The sequence below is a fragment of the Chelonoidis abingdonii genome, chromosome 17 (assembly GCF_003597395.2).
Source record: "Chelonoidis abingdonii isolate Lonesome George chromosome 17, CheloAbing_2.0, whole genome shotgun sequence".
NCBI classification, from domain to species: domain Eukaryota; kingdom Metazoa; phylum Chordata; order Testudines; family Testudinidae; genus Chelonoidis; species Chelonoidis abingdonii.
Window position 1 is genome coordinate 11,844,704 of NC_133785.1, and position 6,376 is coordinate 11,851,079.

The 6,376-nt window shown below is 42.5% G+C and overlaps 2 protein-coding genes across 3 annotated transcripts in view; one reads left to right on the plus strand and one right to left on the minus strand.

Moving 5' to 3' along the window:
- The window catches only part of PACS1 (phosphofurin acidic cluster sorting protein 1), a 548,517-nt gene that overhangs the window by 410,883 nt on the left and 131,258 nt on the right, over positions 1-6,376 (plus strand). The gene's annotated exons all lie outside the window — the stretch shown is intronic.
- Positions 1-6,376, minus strand: part of CARD19 (caspase recruitment domain family member 19) — a 150,006-nt gene that overhangs the window by 37,231 nt on the left and 106,399 nt on the right. The window lies entirely within an intron of this gene.

Consider the following 6,376-nt stretch of genomic DNA (forward strand, 5'->3'; position numbering starts at 1 on the left):
GAGTCTGCACTCACCAGGGAATTGATGGGAGGAAGGAGAGAAAGGGGGAGGAAAAGTCTGATTCCTCTCTGTTTTATGATTCAAGAAGTTTGAATCACAGTGATCTTCCAGGGTAACCCAGGGAGGGGAAGTCTGGGAGAGGCAACGGTGGGGGAAAGGGTTTACTTTCCTTGTGTTAAGATCCAGAGGGTCTGGGTCTTGGGGGTCCCCGGGCAAGGTTTTGGGGGTGACCAGAGTGTACCAGGCACTGGAATTCCTGGTTGGTGGCAGCGCTACAGGTTCTAAACTGGTAATTGAGCTTAGAGGAATTCGTGCTGGTACCTCATCTTTTGGACGCTAAGGTTCAGAGTGGGGAATTGTACCATGACAGTGTTACACAGCAATAATTGTTTGCTAATTGCTTTGGTTCTAAACAAGAAATAGGAAATTAATTTTAACTGATTAGGACATAGGATTTCTAACCTTAGTTCACACAGAAATGTAACCCTTTCTCTGCAGCAGTACAAATGAAATCCTGTAAAGACTGCATTCTTCGTAAATCTCAGTAATCGCTAGACTGGGCCCCTGCTGAAATCAGTGACAAAACTCCCATTGACCATGACCTCCAGGATAGGATAGGGTGTTCAATCCATCAGCAAAGCTTGTCTCTTAACAGCCGGAGTAATAGTAGAAGGGAAGCTTGTTGCCAGAGAATAATCACCACTTTACAGTTTTTAATGGCACAAAGTGGCTCTCATTAAGACCTTTAAGGATAAAATCAAATCTTATATATGGCATTAGTTTGGGATTTTTTCTTCTTTTAAAGAGGGTGTCATTTGGTTAATTATAGCTGAGGGAGAAAAATACTCATCTGAAAATTCTTTTAAGCTAATATTGGAGAATATTTATAGAAAACAACTTTTAGATTTGGAAACCCCAGTAATTGCTTCAGAAATCTTATTCTAAGAGTTCTTCAATCAAGTGTCAAAAACATAGCAGAGCCCCAGTTCTACAAACACTCATACACACTTAATTTTACTACCACAAGTAGTCTCAGTCAGCTGAATAGGGCTGATCACAGTAATAAAGTTATGTGTGTGTTTGGAGGATCACAGCCAAGGTGACGTATGTGAGCAGTCAAAATAACCAAGTATTTTGAATACTCAATGAATGGCTTGTGAACTAATCTATACTGCAAAAGTTTCAACTATATTGCAAACATTTCAGCTAATCTGAGGAAAATCATGACCTGCTCGGAGAACTCATGGACAGAAGAACATGCAAACTTTGTCTAATATATTTTATTATTTGAGTTGTAACCCTACTCCAGTGGAACAGTAGTTTCTTGTTCACAGGTGTACTCCAAATCCCAAATTAGAAAATGAGATACGTTGCAGTATAAAAAGATACACAAGTGGTGGCAGGTCTAGCAGCTTGCCTCTTTGCAACACAGCTGACTGACTTTCTTACTGAATAAAGTATGCAACTAATTTTTGGACTCTACAAGCAGTCTAGATTTTCCTAGGCATTGTATTATGATCTGAATCTTTGACTGTGCTGCTTATATTAGGAGGGCTGATACAATTTCTTTCCAAATCTCAAATCATTTTGGTTTCAATGATTTTCATCTTACCTAAAGCTTTTCTGAATCGCACCCATATTACTCCTCTGCATATACTCATCTATGGTATGGGGATGCGGGATGGGGAGTGGAACTATTTTCAATCCAGAGTAAAAAAGACAGGTATTTGGAGCAACAGGCGAAGCAATTCGGAGTTTCTCATTTAAGGTGAAAAGATACTTGTTGGAAAGTACAATGCATGGCTGGAGGGAGTAGTAGGAAACCCAAAAAGGAAGGCACAGAGTGTGGAACAACATGTTTTGAACTTTTTAAAAGGAGGTACAGTGGTAAGATGTGGACCTAACAAGAAACAAGTGAACAAACTGTGCACACACTTTACAACTGAGGTGCTGAAATTTTTTTGCTCAGAATGTAGCTGCCAGCCAAAGCCATCTTTTAAATAATAAATGCAGGAGCAAATACAATAAAGAAGGATGTGCTGTGGGGAGAGGAGATTATAAACAGGATTACAGCTATTACTGACACCAAGTGTTGGTTTTGGAATTGCAGCCTCTGTTCCCAGGTACAATAACTATCAGACATTCATATTTCAATCCCTCCCTCCCCATTTGAGTCTTTTCTTAAATAAAACTTTCCCTATTTTGTTCTTTGGCAGGAATGAGTGATGCCCTCCTTTCCCACACAGAGATTATAGTGGACCACATTTTGTTGCTTTAAATTTGTGCTTTGGCTAGGAAGCACCAGACTTTTGCATTGACCACAAATGTCATCTTTTACCACATAGTTTTTATTTTGGGAATCTCTTCAGACACTCTGCATCCCCATAAGCTGCACTGTGTTAAAGAAAATGAATTGTTAGATACAAAGAAATCCGAAACTTGAGATTTTAGCAAAAAAATGATAATTATTCCTCAGTCAGATCATTCATTTTCCATAACTTAGAAATCAGTGCTGTTTTATGCTCACCAAATAAGCATCTTGGGAGAACTGGTTAATTATGATCCACTGCTGGCTTGGGAGACCAGTGCAATCTGAAAGTAAATTTCACTCAGATGCCAGGATGTAGGGCAACTGGGGTCAGCGCCTCTTGAAGGCTGCAACTGAGGTTTCATTGGCTGATCTGAGTGGTGGTCCTAACAACATTCACCATCCTTCTTCATAACGCTCGCTCAGCTCACATGCTGTTCTCTCCGTAGACTGGTCCTCTCACGTAAGGAAATCCAGACACCACACAGGTTCTCATTACTGTGTAATGACTGTACTTTCAGTTCCTAAACAAAACGGAATGACTTCCAGTACAGTATTAAGTGACCAGTTTATTACTAGTTTTCCTACTGGTCATGTCTAGGTATATGGTACTTGAGTTTTGCCTCAGTGCTGGGGGTTGGACGAGATGACCTCTTCAGGTCCCTTTGAGCCCTGTATTTCTATGATTCTGTGTCACAGCTTGATAACCTCTCCTCACTGAGTGTTTCAGACTGCATTTGAATCCTGGCTTCCAGCCCTTTTACGTCAAACGCCAGAGACCAAAGTGCTTCTTAATATGTACTCTTTCCCCATAAGACTACAAAAACGGGCTACATCCCACAAATCTGTTTGTATGGCACCTCCATGCAAACATCATAGGCAGCATAATGCCAGAACCATCTGGAACTGCTGTACCTCACACACACAAAGCTGAAGTTCACCTCCCCAAACCCTTTAGATTTACAGACAGAATGCTGGACATCATTAATACTTGTTGACCCCTGATGTTTTCAACAAATCTATCAAAAAGAGTGTGTAGGGGGAAGGAGAAGGGGGTAAATGGGTAATCAAAAACAGAATTTTTGATAAAAGTATCACAGAAAAATTTAAATTCAGAGAATTTTGACCAGTTCTACTCACCAGTGTTACTCCTTAAGGCTGCTCTAGCTATGACAGCCAAGGAAACTGAGGTTTAAATCAAGCATTATCGTGATGACTGATAAAGCAATTGACGGAGTGGTTGACTGCATGCTCAGCTAGGCTGGCCTCTACCAGCAAAGGCTGCTAGCGCATAGCCCAGTACAGGGTCTAAGACGGGAAGCAATGTGCCTCCCCTGTGTCCTAGAGCTGTCTCAGCCTGTGATGTAGTTTGCAGCAAACTGCCCTAATAATTACCCTGCCGCAGTGGCCCCTATTGACCATTGCAACACTATAGGCAGAATGGCCAGGCCCACCTCTGACAAGCCACCACAATACCCCCTGCAGGATTCCTTCCCATTGTCCTGGTGAATGCCTCAGTCATGTCCATTTGTTACCATGGGTATGGTGGTCCAAAGCAACAGTATGTGTGTGGGGGCTTTTTAAAGCTCTTTTACGCTCTCCTCCTCTTGTATATTTCCACTACATAACAAGGGGAGTTGTGGGTACACCTTTGTTTTCAAAATGTTATTCCAAATATTATTCTATGGTGTTCTCACTTTTCTGAGAGTCCATAATGCTGTAAAGCTTTACTTCTTTCTTCTCTAAATACAGACAATCCATCCAGCTGTGTTTTTTTAAAGTCCACAATGAATCAGTATACACTTGTAGATGATGGGAATTGTCTTTAAGTGGTCCAAGATATTCCACTAAAACAAATGTCTGCTGCTGTTTATCATGAGAAGCTGTATATATTTTTTTCTTTTTTTCTGATGTACATTACACTTTTTATAGACAAGAAGTTAATGACAAATTGGATTGGACTCATCTGTAAAGTTTTTTTCTTCAGTAACCTTTAGCAGTAAATATGGAAGTCTAAGCTGTGCTTGTTTGCATTCAGACATGTTTGACAGTTCACACACTTATCTGCAATGTGGCAAGCCTAAAAGTTTAGTGACTTGCTGATAGTTGCTTGATTAATCAGTTTTGTATAAAATACTGTAAAGTCCAATAGAAAATGATTAGCAGCGTGACTCAGTGTAATCCTATATTGAAATGCATACTGATTTGTACATAATAAACCATGTTACAGGAATTGTAAAGGCTCTGCCAAATCACAAAACGAAATTCAAAGAGATCATCAGAATTCCACTCTTAAACTGACACCCAAACCTTGCAGCACATTTGCTGGATAAGATCATATACTGTTTGGAGTTGGCTATAATAATCTGGTACAGAGGAATGAGTTTGATTTTGTGATTAATATTACTATATAGCCAGGACCAGCACTAGTGTTTTTAGTGCCCTAGACGCACGGCCATTTCACTGCCCTGCGCACTGGTCTGCGGCTCCGGTGGACCTGCCGCAGCCGTGCCTGCGGGAGGTCCACCAGAACTGCGGGAGCAAGGGACCATCGCAGGAATACCTGTGGCAGCTCCACTGGAGCCGCGGGACCAGGAGACCCTCCGCAGGCACGACTGCAGCAGGTCCACCGGAGCCGCCTGCCGCCCCCCCTGGCAAAATGCCGCCCCCCCCCCAATAATCCTGGCGCCCTAGGCAATTGCCTAGGCCGCCTAAATGGAAGCGCCGGCCCTGTATATAACTAGCACTTTAAGAACATAAGAATAACCATACTGGGTGAGATCAAAGGTCCATCTAGCCCAGTATCCTGTCTTCCGAAAGTAGCCAATGCCAGGTGCCCCAGAGGGAACGAACAGAACATGTAATCATCAAGTGATCCATCCCCTGTTGCCCATTCCCAGCTTCTGGCAAACAGAAGCCAGGAATACCATCCCTGCCCATCCTGGCTAATAGCCACTGATGGAGCTATCTTCTGTTAACTTATTTAGTTCTTTTTTTAACCCTGTTATAGTCTTGGCCTTCGCAACATCCTCTGGCAAAGAGCCAAGTTCGGAGGCGGCTCTAGGTATTTTGCCACCCCAAGCACGGCAGGCAGGCTGCCTTCAGCGGCTTGTCTGTGGGAGGTCCCCGGTCCCGCGGATTCGGGGGCACGCCTGCAGGAGGTCCGCCAAAGCCGCAGGACCAGCGGACCCTCCGCAAGAATGCCACCGAAGGCAGCCTGCCTGCCGCCCTCGCGGTGACCGGCGGAGCACCCCCCCTGGCTTGCCGCCCCAGGCACACGCTTGGCGTGCTGATGCCTGGAGCTGCCCAGAGCTGCCCCTGGCCAAGTTCTCCATTTTGCCAGCCAGTTAGCGATTGTTTGTTGGTGCAAAGAAGCCATGAAGCTGCTGGAGATCATTAAGTGTGATGGAGGAATCCCTTGGTAGCGTAGCAGTTCTAGCCCACATCTCTTCATAAGGAGCAAAGCCTAAAAGGTGAAAGTTGGAGTGTCTCTTTGCTGTGGATAATCTCAGTTGCTCTAACTTAAACTGGGGGATGAATGAGTCCCAGCCAAAACCAACATTTTTAATAATGGAAATTTATAGGATTATATATTAAGGAATTATTCTACGTTTTGATACAATTACTCAGATCTAAACGGCATAAGACTAGAGCTACTGAACAATTTGTAACTATGTAAAGCCTTTTCCACTGTTGGAAAGCAATTTCAGTTGTAGCTATGCTGCTATTTGAGAGGGGATTATGTGTGTGTGTTAAAGGAAGAGTTCACATAATTTTTTTAATCTATACTCTTTCAATCTGAGGTAATCATAGATGTTACTTGTAATAGTAGTAAAACTAAAAAAAAACCAGGAAAAAAGTGATTGAAATTATCTTCCTCTATTTCTTTTCACATTGTTTACTTTTTGCAGTTGACAGCACTTTGCATAGTCAATTTACTGTTTCTACCTATTTTAGGGATCTGTGCTGGTGTCCTTTACCATAAAATCTGTACACTATACAGTTAGTCCTTTTTATGTGGGTCAATCACACAGCAATAGAGATGAGAAATATTTCTAGAAAAATAGG